Consider the following 19,131-nt stretch of genomic DNA (forward strand, 5'->3'; position numbering starts at 1 on the left):
TTGGGAATACTGAGGCAAACAATTTAGGAATGGAGGGCCCCAATGCTGAAGCCAGAATATGAATCCTGTTTCCTCTCTTCTCTACTTTTAGCTTTACTCTAGGATAATAGTCTCTAGAAGGCATGAATCCTGGTTCCTCTCTTCTCTACCTTTAGCTTTACTCTAGGATAATAGTCTTTAGAAGGCATGGAGTTTTTATTTATAGGTATGCCCCATTGCCCAGGTCATACATAGACTTTTTAAAATAATGAAAGATATTATAAATGATTCCAAGTAAAAACACACATTGTTTTCTTCAAATATAGTGAGTAAGTTTTCTGGGAGAAAACAAAAACTACACAGAAAAAACACCCATATACAGACACATTTTTCTCCTGACCTCCCCTGATTTATTTTTCTATTATTTTACTATTCGAAGGGATAGTTAGAAATAGCTCAAAACTTGGACTTATAAAAGGGAAAGAATCCAGAAGCACTAAAGATAATACATAATGCTCCCTATAGAAATTAACATTTTGGATTTTTTTTTATTTCTCTTTAACAATCCCACTCCCTAGTAATGATTCATACAAAACAATCCCTTAATAATGCTAGATGAGTAAGTAATAAAAATAATAAGAGCTAGCAATTATATTGTACCTACCATGTTCCAGGCACTCTATTAAATACTTTATAAATATTATCTCAGTTGGGCCTAACAACAATGCTAGAAGACAGTGCTATTATTATCCCCATTAAACAGTCGAAGATACTGAAGCAAGTAGATAGTTAAGAAATTTGACTATGGTCATAAAGCTTGTAAATTTCTGTGACCAGATATGAATTCAGATCTTCCTGACTGCAACCCCAGCATTCTATCTACTGTGCCACTTAGGCAAGTATGTTATCATAAATAGCTTACCTGCTAAATGTCAAAATGAAGTGAATAAATTTTGTAAGTAAATTAATTATGGGATGAAAGTAAAATCTAAAAGTCAGCTTAGAAACTACATGAAGTCCCATGTTTAGAATTCTTAACTGTTTTTCCTATACTCTCTGTAACATGCTTTGAGAAGCAGTGACAATATCTACTGCATTAAGCTGTTCAATCTAAAAGTTTTTGCAACATACAAAGAAATGTAATTTTAAAAAAAGCTATTTTCTTGCTTAGTTCATTTTAAAAACAAATTAGCATTCCAGAGTGGCAAACCTAAAAATTAACAGACAAAACTAGTGATCAATTTTAAAATTACTATGATTTCCTAAGAAATCAAAACAACACCTTCTAGGCATTAAGTACTGCATCCAATTCAAATATTGTATAAAGAAATTGTTTCTCAGATACACATTGATTAGGCAGGGAGTTGTATACAAAAATATCTTCAAGTAAGTTTTCAGTTTTACATGAGAATAGGCCTGAAAAAAGTAAAAATTTACTTACAAAATTTATTCACTTCATTTTGACAATTAGCAGGTAAGCTATTTATGATAACATACTTGCCTAAGTGGCACAGTAGATAGAATGTTAGGGTTGCAGTCAGGAAGATCTGAGTTCATATCTGGTCACAGAAACTTACAAGCTTTCTTCTTAATCTCTAATCTAACCTTTTAGTATTTTTCAAATATTTTATTTGAAAAATACCAAAAAAATATATCAACAGACATTGGAATTCAGATTAAATGAAAAAAAATAAATAAATCCTTGCCTCTATAGAATTAACAAACACACAATTCCCTACTCTAAGAGAGAGGAGTATGGTCATTCTAGCCTCTGTACCTTTAATAATGTTTTTCTTACCTAATCCCTACCCCAGTCATTACCACCACCTATCCACCTCCTAATCATCCTTCAAGAGTGGCTTGAATTCTATCTTGAATGCATGAGCATCATGAATGTTCAACTAATCCAACCCATAGTAATTCCTCCCCTAACTCATACTGTCTGTATTCTTTTGGCAAATAATCTGCCTTGTAGCTACTGTCTTATAGTATCTGCTGTATTGTGGTATCTACTATTTAATTTTTAAAGTTTGGTTCTTCTGTATATTTTCTCTCTTTATGGGCAAAAGCTGATATATTTTTTATTTTATCAGCCATTACAGCCATTACAACAGTGGACTTTGCATACAGTATTACATTTGCCAAGTGAATATTTTCTCTCTGATTTAAAATTTTTCTTTGGATTGAAAAAATGGATTAGATTAAATGTTCCCTTTCAACTCTAAAATCTTGTAATTCTGTGATACTATTTGTTCTGGGTCAAGTCTGACTTAAGTTAGTCCAATAATTGGAGATTTAGATTAGAACAAATAGAGATACTAACAGCCTAACACTTAACAAGAAATAAATTTATTAAACAATGTTATAGAAAGAATTCTCAGCAAGGATAGGACAACAATTCAGGTGTATGCAGCTCCCCATGTCTCAATATGGAAAAGCATCTTCTTGGAGGCTGTACTTAGTCACAAAGGTAAGTTGATTCCCATGATATTGAGATGTCTGTGAAGTGTGAGAGTGACCTAAGCCTCATGAATGATCTTGTATCCTAGATAACCAGGAAGCCAAGTCGTTGCCTCTTAGATTAATTAAGTCTCAGAAATATCTTCCCTTCCATTTTATTCATAACTATTAGTTATTTGGTAAAGATAAGCAGTTCTGTCAAAAAAAGAAATGGACTCAGCAGAAATGTAGATTGGATGTCTTCCAGTATATGGTTATCCTGAACCTTATTTTAAAAAATCTCCAAAGAGGAAAACAAAAACACTGCATAAAGGAGTAGCCCACTAAGCCAACAGTATTTTTGCTTTAAAGCCAGTTACAATTTATAAATAAACTGTCATCAAGATTTTAGAAAATTAAAAATCAGCATTCTCTTTTTAATAATCTTGAAGAATTCTGTACATCCCTAATAAGTAATTTTAACTGTATCTTTAACAAATGATGTATATGTAATTTGAGAACCATATTTATATCCTTACAAAGTCAACATTATAAGATGCAACCACGACTACAGAGTAGCAGAAAGTAGTATAACCCAGTTTCCCCCTACAACTACAGTACAAAGATTTAGAAAATAAATCCAAGTCCTTAGAGGAAAATCCTAGGGTAGGAGAAATCAGTTACTTTTCCAGCTCAAGTCACCATAGGGAAATTGAGAAAACTTCTGAGAGTGAGTTTTAGCCAAGAGCACACCATGGGTTTGAAGCATTCCCATGCAGAAAATGGATAAGGACCAGCAGCTGTGCACTTGGACAAGCGGTAGATCAAGCACATAATGTCCTGACCTTGTACAAGGAGTAAAAACTAGTGCCAACTGGCAGGTCTGTTGCTCAAACTCTGGGTCACAGATCCAGTACAGCCTTAAGAGAGGACCTGAGCTCGTGAATGGCAATCCAAAGCAGGAGTGGTCATTAGTCTCAGTCTCCATACTGAGCAAGAAGCAAGTACAGATGTTATCAGCATCTGTATGACTCTAACCCTGGGAACTAAACAAGAGTCAGATCCAGACCCTATCCCAGTCTAAGCATGCAGCAAAATAACCAAAGCAGGGAGCCCAGAACAAAGAGGAGCCTGTACTTCAGTTAGTCTGAACCTGCAGAGCTTTCCAATTGGCTGACAGTGTCTGAGTCCAGTAGCAGTACAGAAAAATTCCAATCAAGAAAAACACACAACTGTGTTTTCAGACCAAAACTCAGGTTAGGAAATTGCAGTGCTCAGATCAGGAAATCAGTGCTCAGACTTCCCCTTGAATCATATAACTTGGCCTCATTAAAAGCTTGTAATCAACCAGAATGTACTGTCCCTTAAGATCCTTGATAAAGATTACTCAATACCAAGAGAAAGCAGCAAGAAAAGCCAAGGAGATACAAAATAAGATCAAGCACAGTATAAGGAATGCCCTTCAGAAATGTGCAAATAAAATAATACACATTCCAAAACAAGGAAGTAAAGCTAGAAGAAGCAAACAAAAAGAGAGTTCCACAAAAAAGAGCTATCATGTTTATAGGGACAACCAATACATAAACCCAGAAAAAAGAGAGTTAACTCCAAAATAGCTACAAGAAAAGCTTCAAAGAAGAACACAACTTGGGCACAAAGTCAACAAGATTTCTTGAAGAAAATAAAGCAAAAAAATTTTTTTTAAGAGTTTAAAAAGTATTTCATAAAAATTGGAACAAGAGGTTTGGCAATTGTTAATGCTGTAAAGTTACCCATACATATAACCTGTAAATAAAAGGCTATTAAATTTAAAACAAAAAAGTATTTCATAAATTAAATGAGAATGTTGGAGGAGAGATTTCCCAAGTGAAAATTTCCATAATAAATACTAAGGGGAAAAATGGAAAAGAAATTAAAGAGCTAGAGGAAAGAACAAGTAGGAGAATGAGAGTTATTTTTGGAAAAAAATTAACAGCTTGGCAAAAGACATAACCAATAAAAAAAAAACTTTGAAAATTAGAGTGGACCAAATAAAAGTAAATCCCTCCAAGGAAAAACTAGAAATATTAAAAACAAGTCAAAAGAATGGAAACAAAAAGAAGGCAATGTGGGATATCATAAAACAAAAACAATTTACATGGCAAACAGATGAAAAAAGATAATCTAAGAATCAATAAACTACTAGAAAGCCATGACAAAAAAAAAAAAATGCACTCGACTTTATATTTTTAAAAATAATAAAAATAAAACTCCAAGAATCTCTTAGAATTAAAGTTAAAAGTAAAAATTGTGGAGAGGGAAGAATCTATCAATCATCTCCTGAAAGAAAAACTCCAAGAACATTATAACCAAAACCTAGAAATTTCAGATTAAAAAAAGGAAAAAAACCCTGCAAACTGACCAATTCTAGTATCAAGAAGCCACAATTAGGATCAAGATTTAGCATTATCACCCTAAAGCAAAAATCTTGGAATAAAATACTGCAGAAGGCAAAATATATAACCTTACAATCAAAAATCACTTATCCAGTTAATTCAGTATAATTCTATGGGGGTTGAGATAGGGGAAGAGTGGGGAGAAAGAGAAAGATTCATAATGTAATACCGAGAGGTAAGAAGAAAGTCTGAAATACAAACTCAGGCAATCAAGACAAATAAATAGCAGTGAGCAATCATAATGGACTAAACAAAGATAAACTGTTTACATCTTAATGAAGAGATGATATATTTGTCCTTTTTTTAAAAGAACAATTCTATCATCAAAAGGAGTTATAAAGAAAGTATAATAAGATAGAAGGCCTTGGGAGTTTTATTGTTCTGATGACTTTTTTTTTTTTTTTTTAATGAAAAGGTATAGGGAAAAGAATATCTAGAGAGGGGAGAAGTACAAGGGAAGGAGGAGGAAATTATGTCATATAATCAGACTACATAAGTAGAAGACCATACAAACAAGTAGGAATGGATGAGCAGGAGGAGTCATACTTGACCCTCAATTAAATCAGTCAAAGAAAAGTAGAATAAATGTATTGTAGAAATACATTTCATTTAAAACTAAAATAGAAGGGGAAAGGATAAGGGTGAAAAAGAGGGAGGGTAGATTAAGGAAGAAATTAAGCAAAATAAACTTTAATCACATAAAGTAGATCATAAAGAGGGATTTAATTTGATAAAAAATAATAGGTAAAAAAAAAAATCTATGATTAAACTCCAAATGAGGGAAAGAGAAAAGACACAGGAAGAATAGAAGTAAATTGTATCAAATAGATCATGGATGCTGATCTTTCTCCTCACCTTTTTCTTTTTTATAAAGACCTGTTAGTAAACAAAGAAATAAATGTATAAGAGAATAAAACCGAAGGAAATACACAATTAATGATCATAAATGTGAAGGGGATGAACTCATTCATAAAATGGAAATGACATCAAAATCAATTATGAAGTAGAATCCACCAATACATTGTTACAGGAAGCACATTTGAAACAGAAGGATATCTACAAAGTAAAAATAAAGGGGTAGATTAAAATATTAGCTGAAGTAAAAAATGCAGAAGTATCAATCAAGATTTTTCTTTTAAAGGCAATAACAAAAACAAACAAGGAAACTACATTTTGTTAAAAGGTACAAGAGGAAATGAATTAAAATCAAATGATAGAGTATCTAAATACTTAAAAGAAAAACTTAAATTGGTAACAAAGAAATACACAGAGTAAAACTGTAACAATGAATGACCCACCTGTGCCATTTTCAAACCCAGATGAGTATAACCAAAAATAAGTAAGAAGTTAAGCATCTGAAGAAAATTTCACTAGATAATGTACCACCAGGGGCAGCTATGTGGCACAGTGGATAAAGCACCAATTTTGAAGTCAGAAGGACCTGAGTTCAAATCCGTTCTCATATACTTAATACTTCCTACCTGTGTAACCCTGGGCAAATCACTTAACCCCAATGGCCTCAGCAAAAAAAAAAAAAAAAAAAAAAAAAAGAAGAAGAAGAAGAAGAAAGAAAGAAAGAAAGAAAATGTGCCACCAGCCCAAAGAGCAATTTAGAACTATGCCCAAAGGGCTATAAAACTGTATACCCTTTGATCCAGAAATACCAAAGCAGGGTCTGTAACCATAGAAATGAATAAAAATGGAAAAGAACAAACATGACAAAAAATATTTATAGAAGCTCTTTGTCGTCAACTGGAGAAGAGCTGAACAAGTTGTGGTATGAATATAATAGAATACTATTGTGCTTTAAGAAATGATGAGCAGGCTGATTTCAGAAAAACCTGGAAAAACTTACATAAACTGATGCTGAATAAAGTGAACAGAACCAAAATAACATTATACACAGTAATAGCAGCATTGTGCAGCAATCAAATATGACAGACTTAGCTCATTTCAGCAATACAATGATCTAACTCATGATGAAAAATGCTAACCACATCTGCCTGAATGTCTATAGAAGCATACTACTTTCACTTTTTTTTTTGTTTTCTCTTTCTCATGACGTTTCCTTTTTGTTCTGATTCTTCTTTTGTAACATGACTAATGTGGAAATATGTTTATTAGGACTGTACATGTATAATTTATATCAGATTACTGTCTTGGGGAGGGGGGAAAGGAAGGAGGATCAAAAAAATCTGGAACTAAAAATTTTATTAAAAAAGTGAATACTGAAAACTATCTTTATACATAATTGGAAAAAAAATACTGTTAGAGGTGAAAAAAAACATACCAGACTAACTTCTAATCAGGAAATATAATGAATCATTTTTCCATCCTAGATCAGCTCATAGAGACTTGTTACACTAGAGACAAAGTATATCCAAACACAACTGTGATGATCATTCAAGCACAGGAAATCAAAGAATACTGCAGCTGTATATCAAGGCAAGAAAAGATCCCCAATGCATACTATAAAGAAGCCCAACTTTGTGCAAAAATGTAGGAAAAGGTGGCAGTTCTGTGCAAAATGGCAGCTCTGTCACTAACTAGTGAATGCCATGTCACAGAAACAGGACAGATTAACAAAGAGGCCAGTACCCAAGTGTGGTAAATAAGGAGAAGTCGCCCTAGGCTGCGTACTAAAGAATCTAAAGAAGAATCAAATAGACAGTAACAGCTTCAGGAATACAAGAGCAGAGGGAGTTTCAGTTCCAGCCTCTAGTCCAGTCTGAAATATCTAACAGGATAACTAGGGCAGGAGTCCCACACTCCCTCCCCGCCCCCAAAAAATCTGAAATTCTGTCACTCTGAACCAGAAAAGTTTTGCAATTATCTGGGTTTGACAGTCTAAGATAAAATCTGAAGTTGGGAAGTAAAATGAAACAAGGCAAAAACAAAAAGAATTCTACCATAAAAAAATTTTTATGGTGACTATATATATATATATATATATATTGATAAACAAGATAACATCTTAAAGAAGAGGATGACTCCCAAACATCCAAAAGCAAAGCCTCTAAGGAAAAACACAGCCAACACAACTTGAACTAGAATTCCTGGAAGAGATGAAGCAAGAGGTTCTTTTTAAAAAGTTTATAATAAGTGAACTTATTTATTATTTAATTAATAACTTCTAATTTATTAATTTGATAATATTTGATAATATTATTTAATAAGTGAACTAGAGCACTAGTGGAAAAATATTGCAATAGAACTGTGAATTATAGAAGAAGGAATTGGAAACAAGACTAACAGCCTGGAACAAGAAAAAAAAACCAAACCCTAGGAACCTAAGAAACGCATTCCCTGAAAATCAAAATGGACCAAAAAGAAGATAATCCCACAAAAAAATAAGAAATATAAAAATAAACTCAAAAGACTGAAAATAATAGAAGAAAATATAAATTTTCTCATAAGCAAAATAATTTATCTAGAAGACAGATCAAGAAAAGATCTTTCAAGAATTGCTGGAAGACCTAACCAGAAAGAATATAGGCATCATATCTGAAGAAAGGATAAAAGAAAATTATCCAGATCTCTTAGACTAAAAGGACAAAGAGAAAAGAGAAAAATCTACCAGTCACATATTGAAATATACCCCAAAAGAAAACCTACCAAAAATATTATAACAAAAATCCAGAGTTTCCAAATCAAAGAAAAAAATACTGCAAACAGTATATGCAAAAAGAAAGAATTAAAATACAATCAGTTCTTCTATCTTGTTTGAAAATGCAAATCTGTTGATATATTAGAGAATCATTTGAGCCTAATGGATAGTTTGTGTTTATTTATATACAGATTTATCTGAGAAACAATAAGACAGAAAACTATACTATTTCACAACAACTCACTAGCAGCAACCACTTCCAGAAGCAAACCCCAGATCTTTTTTCAAGGTAAAGTGTCATATTTATTATATATCTTCTATTGTATTAGGAACTATGTGCAAGAGAGCTGATTCATAATCATGTATTCCATCTCTACCTTACACTTTGATCCCAGTCCCTATCCCTCGCATCCCAATTTTGTCCCCCATTATGGAAAGAGTCCTAGACCTAGGACCTTCTACTTCAGACACTTGCAATCTATATGATCTTAGGAATGTCACTTCTGTTTGCCTCCATTTCTTCAAGTTGGTAAAATGAGAATCATAATAACACTTATTTCTCTTGGGATTGTTGTGAGGATGAAATGAGATATTTATTAAAAGTATTTAGCATAGTCTCTAGTTCATAGTAGGCACTATATAAATGTTTATTAATTGCCTCTCTCCCTTTCTCTCACCCACAGATAACATCAAAAAGAAGAGAATGCCAGCCCAAGGTCAATGAGAAACAAGGATAGAAGTGGACTCCTACTGAGCAGCTGCCTGAGGCTGCAGACAACACCACTATTGCTATATTTGTGTGTGTGTGTGTTTTTTTAATAACATAAAATGTACTGCCATTTTTATTAGATCCCTATCTTTTTTTTTTATGTCAATGACAATGTTTTTTAGTATTGTGTCCCTAGCCCTATTTTTGTCATAAAATGGTTTTATGTACTGATTTTGCATAACTTGGTAATTCTGGAACATATATATCACATAATAGCACAACTGACTGTACCACACAGTCACACTCAGGATCACAAAAGATTTGGCAACTGTCACTAAAAAAGAGCCGAACTATGACTTGATCCAGCAATTCTGGAAAGCAAACTGGAATTATGTCACAAAAGTTATTAAACTGCATATGTCTTTTTCCTCAGTGGTACTACTACTAGGTATCCCAAAGACATTAAAGAAAAAAGACAAGGACTCATATGCAGAAAAATATTCATAGTATCTCTTTTGTGTGGCAAAAAATTGAAAGTTGAGGAGGATGTCCATCAACTGGGGAAAGGATAAATAAATTATGGTACATTGGAATGTACAAGGGAATATTATTGTGTTATAAAAAAACAAAAGGTATGATATCAGAGAAATCTAGGAATATTTGTATAAACTGATAAAAAGTGAAATGAGCAGAATGAGGACAACAATTTATACAATCAAAACAATGCTATAACGATACAGTCAACTTTGAAAGACTTAGAAACACTGATCAATATAAATTCTACCCACAATTCTAAAAGACTCATGATGGCACATGCCTCTCAACTTCTGATAAAGAAGTGATATATAAAAGAGCAGATTAAATGACATTTGTATCTATATACATGTATGTATGTAAAGAGAAAGAAAGACAGATACAGGAGTAGGAGGGAGGGAAACATGCTTAATGTGTAGATTTGTTTTGATTATACCTGTTTGTAACAAGAGATTTTGCTTTTCTGCTTTTTTCAGTGGAGATGAGGGAAAATGAAAGGAAGAGAAGGAACAGTTTGGTTAATTTTTAAAATTTTAATTTAAAATAGTATTTTTAAAAAATGAACATCCTAACAGATTGTTGATGGAGTTGTGAACTTATCCAACTGGAGAGCAATTTGGAACAATGCCCAAAGGGCTATAAAACTGTACATATCTTTTAATCTAGCAGTCTCACTACTAGATGTGTATCCTAAAGAGATCATAAAAGAGGGAAAAGGATACATATGTGCAAAAAATGTTTGTAGGAACTCTTTTTGTGTTTTTTAATTTTAATTTAATTTAATTTAAATAAAAATTTAATTTAAAATTTTAAAATCTTTTATAAAACAGTGCTATAAAAATCATTCGATAAAGATCTATTCAATAAACTAATAAAATTAATTAGAATCTAAATTGCTTAATTCTAAGGACAGGAAAAAATAATCATAGACATATAACAACTGATAATTTTTATTAAAGATGACAAGGAATGAGACAACATACCAAAATTTGGGTGATTCAGCCAATGAATTCCTTTAGATTGAGCGTAGATCTCTAAACACCTTCATCAATAAAAGAGAAAAAGAACAGATCAATGAATTAGGCATATAATTTTTTAAAACTAGTAATCCAAAAGAATGCTAAAAAAACACAAACAAAAAAGCTAAATGTCAAAGAATAACAAAATTGAAAGTCAAAAAGTGTGTTAAAAAAAAAAAAAAACTAAGAATTAGTTTTTTAAACCAGATAAACCATTAATTTTTTTGTTTTTTGCTAAGGCAATTGGGGTTAAGTGACTTGTCCAAAGCCACACAGCTAGGCCTTGTTAAATGTCTGAGGCCAAATTGGAACTCAGAACTTGACTTCAGGGCTGGTACTCTATCCACTGCACCAGCTAGCTGCCCCCCACTAATTTGTTTTTAAAGAAGAAAATCAAATGGCCAAAAATTTCAAAATGCCAAATCATCAAAAGTTTAAAAGTGAATTAACAAACTGAAGGGATAAATTAAATTAAAAACTATTTTGCCAAACTATATCCCAATAAAACCAAAATCTTAAATAAAACGAATGAATATTTCTTAAAAATATAAAATTCCTAGATCTAGAAAACAAGAAATAGATTTCCACTAAGTTCAGAAAAAGAAATTGAATAAGCCATAAATGAATTTCCTCCTCAAAAATCCCTGGATGGATTTACCAAAAAAATTCTACAAAATGCTTAAAGAAGTTAGTTTGAACATTAAATAAATTATTTGGGGGAAAAATACCAAATGAAGGGATAGTGCCAAATTCCTTCTACGATACCAGAAATGTTATTGATACTTAAACCAGAAAGTCAAAACATAGAAAATTCATTCTTAAATAAAATTTTCATAAGAATACGGGAGCAACACAGCATAAAAATATATATTATGATAAGAAAGGATTTATACCAGTAATGCAATCCTGGTTTAAGTCGGAAATAATTGGCCATATAACAAAAACAATCATCATTTTATTTTATTAGTTAATGCAGAAAAGGTTTTTAACAAGATACAGCACCTATTCTTGTTCTGCAAAAACAGCAACAAATGAGAAAGCATAGTAATAAACAGAGCTTCTCTTAATGTGCTAAGTAGTATCTTTCTGAAACCAAGAGCCAGCATTATATGTAATGGGAATAAAACAAATGACACTCAATTAATAAGAACAAGGTAAATCAAGGATATCCATCATCACCATTACTATTTAATACAGTGCTAGAAATCCTGAAACTGAGGGAAAAAAAAGCAAAAAGAAAATAAATGTAACCCTTTTGCTGATGACATCATGGTTTTCTTAAAGCACCCTGAAGAATTAATTAAAAAACTACTTATAACAACTAATAAGTTTTAAAATATACTCAAATAAATCATCAACATTTATGTAAATTACCAATTAAAACCAACAAGAATATATAAAATTCTATTTAAAATAACTATAGGGGGCCAGTTCACTGTCCCTCAGACTGTGGGAGGGCCGGACTATAGTAAAAAACAAAAACTTTGTTTTGTGGGCCTTTAAATAAAGAAACTTCATAGCCCTGGGTGAGGAGGATAATCGTCCTCAGCTGCCACATCTGGCCCGCTGGCCGTAGTTTGAGGAGCCCTGTTAGAGCTAGAAAAAACAATAGTGACAGCATTCATCTGGAGGAACCAAAGATTAGGAATCTCAAGGGAATTAATGTGTTGTAAGGGAAAGGTAGAATAGAAGGGGACTTAACAGTGCCAGATCTCTACATACTACAAAGCAGTAATCAAAAGAATTTGACACTGATTAAGAAATAGAGAGGCCAATCAGCAGACCAAATTAGATACACAATATACAATACACTTACAAATTTAAAGATCCAAATTTTTGAGAGTTACTATTCAACAAAATTATTTAATACTATTCAACAAAAACTGCTGGAAAGTAATCTAACAGAAAGTGGGTACAAATCAACACCTTACACAGAACAAAGCTCCAAATGTATGTATTATGTATATACATGTGTGTATATATGTATATTTACAAACACATATACATATATATGATTTAAACATAAAGGGTAACATAAATTAAGGGAAAAAGAAATTACATTTTGACCTATGCTTAGAAGGAATTACAGGCAATAAAATGGACAAATTTGACTATACAAAACTAAAATTTTTTTTACATAAACAAAATGAACGCACTTAAAATAAGAAGAGAAGTAGATAATTGGGAAAATTTTACCAAGTTTTCTAATAAAAGTCATATTTCCCATATTTAAGCAGTATTATTAAATGGGCACTGGATATTAATAAACAGTTTTCAGAGAAAGAAATCAAAGCAATCTATAAGTATGAAAAAAATGCTCCAGATCACTAATAATTAGAGAAATACAAATTAAAAACTATATGATTTTACCTTGTATCCATCAAATTGGCAATGTTGGCAAAAAAAAGAAAATGACAAATGCTAGAGGAGCTGTAGAAAAACAGGAATATAAATGCACTATAGGTGTACCTGTGAACAAATCCAGCAATTCTTAGAGAGCAAGCTGGGGGCAGCTAGGTAATGCAATGGATAGAGTACTGATCCTGGAGTTAGGAGGATCTGAGTTCAAATCCAGCCTTGGACACTTGATATTTAAATAGCTATGTGACCCTGAACAAGTCATTTAACCCTGATTTGGATACATTTCCAAATTTTTTAGGGGGAGGGTGTGTGATGAAAAAAAAAAAACCTTATGTATAGCCTCTGATAACTAAAAACTTATATATGATATCTGATCTAGTAATAATTCTCATTGAATACACTCTATCAAAAAAATATCAAAGAGGAAAAGTACTTCCTCTTTTTTTTTTTTTTTAACAGCAGCTCTGTTTGAGAAATACAGGTTGAGAGGTTGCTTACTGACTGGTAATCAATCCAAGTTATGGCATATTAATGTGACTGAATATAATTGTGCTACTAGAAATGACAAAAGAGATGGTTTCAGAGCAACCTGGAAAATTTTCTATGAACTGATAGGGTATAAAGAAAGCAGAATCAAAAGATCAATGTGCCTTAATAACAATATTGTATAATAATAATATTGATAATAATTTTGAGGAACTCAGCAACTGGTCAATACAATAATCTTCCACAATTCCAGAGAGCTCATGACACAACATGCTACTCCCCTTCTAAGAGAAAGGTGATAAGACTTAGAGAAAAGACTGAATTATATGTATGTTTGTGTGTGTATATGTGTATGTCTCTGTATGTACACATATATCTATGTTTTATATGTATATATACATATATATAAGATGTTGAAATGTGTAAATTTGTTTTAGCTGACTATACTATTTCTAATACATTTTGTTTTTCTGTTTTTGTACTGGGGAGTGGGTATGTGTGAGGGAGAGATGATGGATCTCTGAAAAAATAATGAATTTTCTAAAAAATTCATGTCATTTTTACTTCCTAGTTTACTGAAGTATGCCATCTTTTAAGATGCTTTTTTACTTGTTTATTTTTTATACAACATAGATATTTTCTAGTATCTTTTCCCAATACCAGACAGCAAAGCCACTGAAAATCTTTACAAGTGTCATCTCCTTCAAAGAAAACAAAAAGAATTGAATGCTAACAAGAAAAAAATTGCTCTTTAAAATGTCCCAAATTATTTTCCACAATATTAAAGAAACACTAGAATTCAAATTCTCTAAATTCTCTGGAAATTACTTTGTGTTTCCCAAAATAAATTCTATAATTTCTTCCGGGCATAAAAATAGTTCACAAGATTTCTTCAAAGACAGGCCTACAAAAATTGCCTTTCTGGCTGTTTGTCTAGTTTTCACAGTTCTTCCCTACTTTTCCTTGCTCACCTGGAAGACTCAAACATTAAATAGCTACACAACTCTCTAAATCAGTTATCAGGTGATCAATAATCTAGATTTGAAAAATTCATCTAGCCAACAAGTATGCTCTCATAAAATGAACTTCCATGCCTGAATAATCTGGTTCTAATCACTTCCTTTGCTCCTCTTCAACTCTCTCAACTTCCAACTACCTCCTATTACCTTCTTAAAAGATTCCCCCCTCCCAAGGAAACAGAATCTTAAAAAAAACTAGTAACGTACTTTTTATTATAAGAGTACTTTATAGGAGGTGATAGAACTGCTAAGAATAGTATCAAAATTGAATAAATGGACTAAAATAATACGTAGCCTTTACCCAACATAAATGGAATGGAAACTTTCAAACACAACAAACATGATCTAAAAGTAGCAAAATGTGGGGAATAGCATTAAATGTAGCCTAAAGCCACAAAAGTATTATTAGTAACCCATCAGATATATCATTCTCACAATTCCTCTCCTTAACTTCCAACTTTTATCACCAAACTCATCACAAATTAGCAAAGTCACACTATGGTCTTTAACAAGGCAAAACTCACTGCAATTGTCTCACATGGACAAGTCTTGCAGTTCAGTCTCTCTATGAACTAACTCTCCCTATGACACGCTTCAAAAATGACCATCCTCCTTTTCCATGAAGACTTCAAATGGCAGTTTATTTCACTTTTGAATATCAAAACTGATTTTTTTAAAGAAGTTTTTCCTTAAACTGTGCCTAAATATGTCTCTACACACATTTTTCCTACATCCACCCAGACCAGATTTAGTCTAATCCACAAGACAGCTATCACAGCCCTATTTAATTTTCTCTTCTCTAGGCTAAATATCACTAGTTCCTTCAATCAAGCTTAGTATAAGAAATCCTCAAGACCTTTCACCATCCTGGCTGCTCTTTTCTGGATGACATTCCTTAAATATTACTCACAGAATTAAACATATCCTGAATAACTGCGAAGAGGAGCAAAGAGCAAACAATATTGACACTGTTACTCTCTTTCTGGACACTAGCTCTTAATGCTGCCGATTATTCTGGATAAAAGTTTGTCCAATAATTTCTTAGAAGTAGTAGGAGAAAGGGTAGGCATTTGAATTTGCTAAACTTTATCAGAGAAAATAACAAAACCCCAATGTTTGATTATATCTTTAGAGATCAAATAGCAATACATTTAATACCACTTCTCTGCTTCCACTAACAAAAATGTTGTGTGTAAGATACTAACAAATTTGCCCTATTTCAGTTCTTATTATCAAAATATGATACCCATCTCCAGAGAGAGAACTGATAAACTCTGAGTGTGGACCGAAACATACTTTACTTTGTATTTCTTATTATTAATTGGGTTAGTTTATTGTTATTGGCTTGGGTTTTTTGTTTGTTTGTTTTGTTTTATTTTGTTTGGGGAGAGGTGGTTCCAACCTGGCTAACATGGAAATATGATCTACATGACTTCACATGCATAACTGATATTTTGCTTATCTTTTCAACATGAGGGGAAAAAATTGGAATACCAAGTTATATACAATCAGAATATATGATTACACAATATACACAGACTATACTGAAATCCCCAAGTAGATTATTAGCATGGCACTATTCTCTAATGGAAAGACTACTGAATTTAGAATCAGAACTCTCCCTGGTCTTAGATTCACTTTTATTAGCTGTGTGACCTTGGACAAGTCTAAATTTCATCTTTTTCATGAAATTCAATGAGCCTACAAAATGATATGGCAGCCAAAAAAAATCAAATAGAATTTGGGGGGAGGGAGGTAACTAGTACATTTCATTGATAAAGTACATTCCCAGTAAGGAAACCCCCTATACCCATGCATATGTATACACACACACACACACACACACACACACACATAAAATTATAGTTGCAGAGTTGGCTTGAGAAAACAGATTACATAAATAATCTCTGTGACCAAGGTTACACAAATATGAGTTAGAGGTAGGACCTGAATTCAAAGTCTTTCTGACTGTGGTTACCTGACTAAATTAATAAAAGTATAATGTCCAAAAGTAACTAATGAAAGAACGAAACACTCACTAAGTACCCACTAGAAGCTAAGCATAGAATACACATAGAGAAGCTAAACAGTCCCTGTTCTGAAGGAGCTCCCATACTAATGGGACAGTAACACATATGGAAAATTTCATGGTCCTCAAGGTGCGGCAACAAAGCAGGAGGTAATGCTTCTTATTTAATGTTAATTTCTGGTGTTAAATTATCTGACAGTATCAAATGTGTCTTTGGTGATAATGTCACCAGTATCTTTAGCGGTAAGACCTTTCCCTTCTGGGTCTCCAGTAGCTGTCACCAAGGCACCTGTAGGAGCCGTTGCCAAGCTGCATCTCCACAGGGGTTATTTCTCCACAGGAGAGTGGCTAAAGGTGCTGCAAACAATGCTATCCCCATGGCTCTTGGCTTCAGGGTCCTGGACTACATTTTCATCAAGATCTGAGGGGAAATGATGGTTAAAATAAAAGTTTAAACTGTGTGGCACATACTACCTACTGTATCTCCTCAGAGTCCCCTGGTGCTTTAGCCATGCTAGCTGCTTTATGACAGTTGGTCAACAGTTGAGGAGCATGGCTATTTCTTCACAGGAGTTGCCTCCCTGAACGATAGCCATGATGGCTAGACTCAAAAAACCAGAACTGGTAGAATAGAGAGTGCTGCCACTTCCAGGGCTCCTGTTCCCACCTGTCTATTCATAGCAACTATTCAGCAGCTATTGCTGGTAGGGGTAAAGTATGAAGAAGCAATAATCCCACCGAACCTTGTCTCAGTCTGGCTATACCTAAACTACTGGATTCAGTTCTGGGACACATTTTAAGAAGGATATTGCTAACAAACTAGGGCATTTCCAAAAGGAGAGTGATAAAGGGAGGGAAAGGTCTGGCAACAAGAACTATTTGAATGAACTGAGAATGTGTAGCCTGGTAAAGAGAACAAAGGGAACATGATATCCATGTTTAATTCTGTGAAAGGCTATCATGTGAAAGATATTAGATTCTGCTTGATCTAAAGTGGGCAGAACTAGAACTAATAGGTGGAAGTTACAGAGAGACATCTAGATGTAAGGAAAAACTTCCTAACAATCAGGTGTCCAAAAAAAGAGTTGATTCAATATGTAATGAGTTCCCTATCAGAGCATTTGGATTGTAGGATCCAAAGCTGAAAGGAATTCCTTGAAGGTCATCTAATCCAACCAGCTAATTTTACACTTAAGGAAACTGAGGCCCAGAGAGTTAAGTCCCACATGTTCTAAGTGGCAATACAGGTATTTCAAGCCAGTTCTTCCCATGTAAAATCAACTAATCTTTTTATTAAATACCTACTATGTTCAAGGCACTGTGCTAGGACAAAAAAAAAAAGTCTTTGCCCTCAAGTTTACATTCTTTTGGGGAAAACAACCTAAACACATCTTCAAAAGTACAAAATATTACAAAGTAAATAAAAGGCAATAGTGAGGGGCAGGCACTCATAGTTGACTTGGGGAAAGAATCTGGAAAAGCTTCATATAGAAGTTTTGAAGAAAGTTGAGATTTTACAAGGCAGAAGGGAGAAGAGAATACATTTCAGCTATGAGAGACAGCCTTTCATTAAGGAGATAGAAGACAAAATGTTTTATCTGCAAGATAGCCAGTAAACCAGTTTAGATATGTGTGTGAAGAAGAATAATGCTTAATAATTTTGGAAAGGCAGCCAGATTCTGAATGGCTTTAACTGACAAAAAGGGCTTTTATTTAAACCTAAAAGCAATAAAGAGCCACTAGAGCTTCTTAAGCACAAGAAAGACATGCTCAAACTTATGCTTTAGAAATATCACTTTGGTAGCATAATGGAGTTTTAATTGGAAAGGTAAGAGCCTAAAGGCGGAGAGACCAACTAGGAAGACAGCCCAGGTAAAAACTAAGAAAGGTCTGAATTAAAGTGGTTGCCATGTGAGAGGAGGGACAATGATGGTTATGATAGGGGTTGCAGAAATAGAATCAATAAGGCTTAGCAACATATTGGATATCATGAAAACTGGGTGAAAGTTTAGTTTCCACAGAATTATGAAACTTAAATTAGAAAAATGCAGAAAAATGAAACTTAAATCAGAAAAAAAAAATTAAATTAAAACCCAAGAAATGGAATCTAAAGGCTATAGAGCAAGGGGAAACAAAAATTGGAGTGTAGAACATGGGGAAACAAAAATTAGAGTAAAAAATGTGTTATAAGATGTAATGGTGTGGAGACTCAAGACTCACACATGGAGGGAAGATGTAATCAAGAATGACGACTCAAACTCACAAAAAGGGAAGATGTAATTAGGGGTGGAGACTCCGATGGAGGAATTAGATGCTTCACTTAGTCTGTAACCTCTGTGGTACCCAGCCACTGGGGGAAACAGTAAAGAATTACACTTTGGAACAGAGAATAAAAGGCTATGCTTTTGCTCTTCAAGGGCATGCCTACTAGCTTAGATACCTATTGTTGCAAGAATATAAAATAAAATCTTTTCCTGGATTCATCAGCAAGTCAATGGGATTCTTAGTGAAGAG

At 33.2% G+C, this 19,131-nt stretch overlaps 1 protein-coding gene across 3 annotated transcripts in view; it reads right to left on the bottom strand.

Moving 5' to 3' along the window:
• The window catches only part of AGPAT3 (1-acylglycerol-3-phosphate O-acyltransferase 3), a 139,439-nt gene that overhangs the window by 104,910 nt on the left and 15,398 nt on the right, over positions 1 to 19,131 (bottom strand). For 2 of the 3 annotated variants that reach the window (XM_012544326.2, XM_012544325.2), the window contains exon 2: positions 10,687 to 10,745. The exons of the other annotated variant lie outside the window; for it this stretch is intronic. The gene's annotated coding sequence lies outside the window, so the exon portion shown is untranslated. The remainder of the gene's footprint in view (positions 1 to 10,686; positions 10,746 to 19,131) is intronic. 3 annotated transcript variants of the gene reach the window in all.

This window comes from Sarcophilus harrisii, chromosome 3 (genome assembly GCF_902635505.1).
Source record: "Sarcophilus harrisii chromosome 3, mSarHar1.11, whole genome shotgun sequence".
Classification (NCBI taxonomy): domain Eukaryota; kingdom Metazoa; phylum Chordata; class Mammalia; order Dasyuromorphia; family Dasyuridae; genus Sarcophilus; species Sarcophilus harrisii.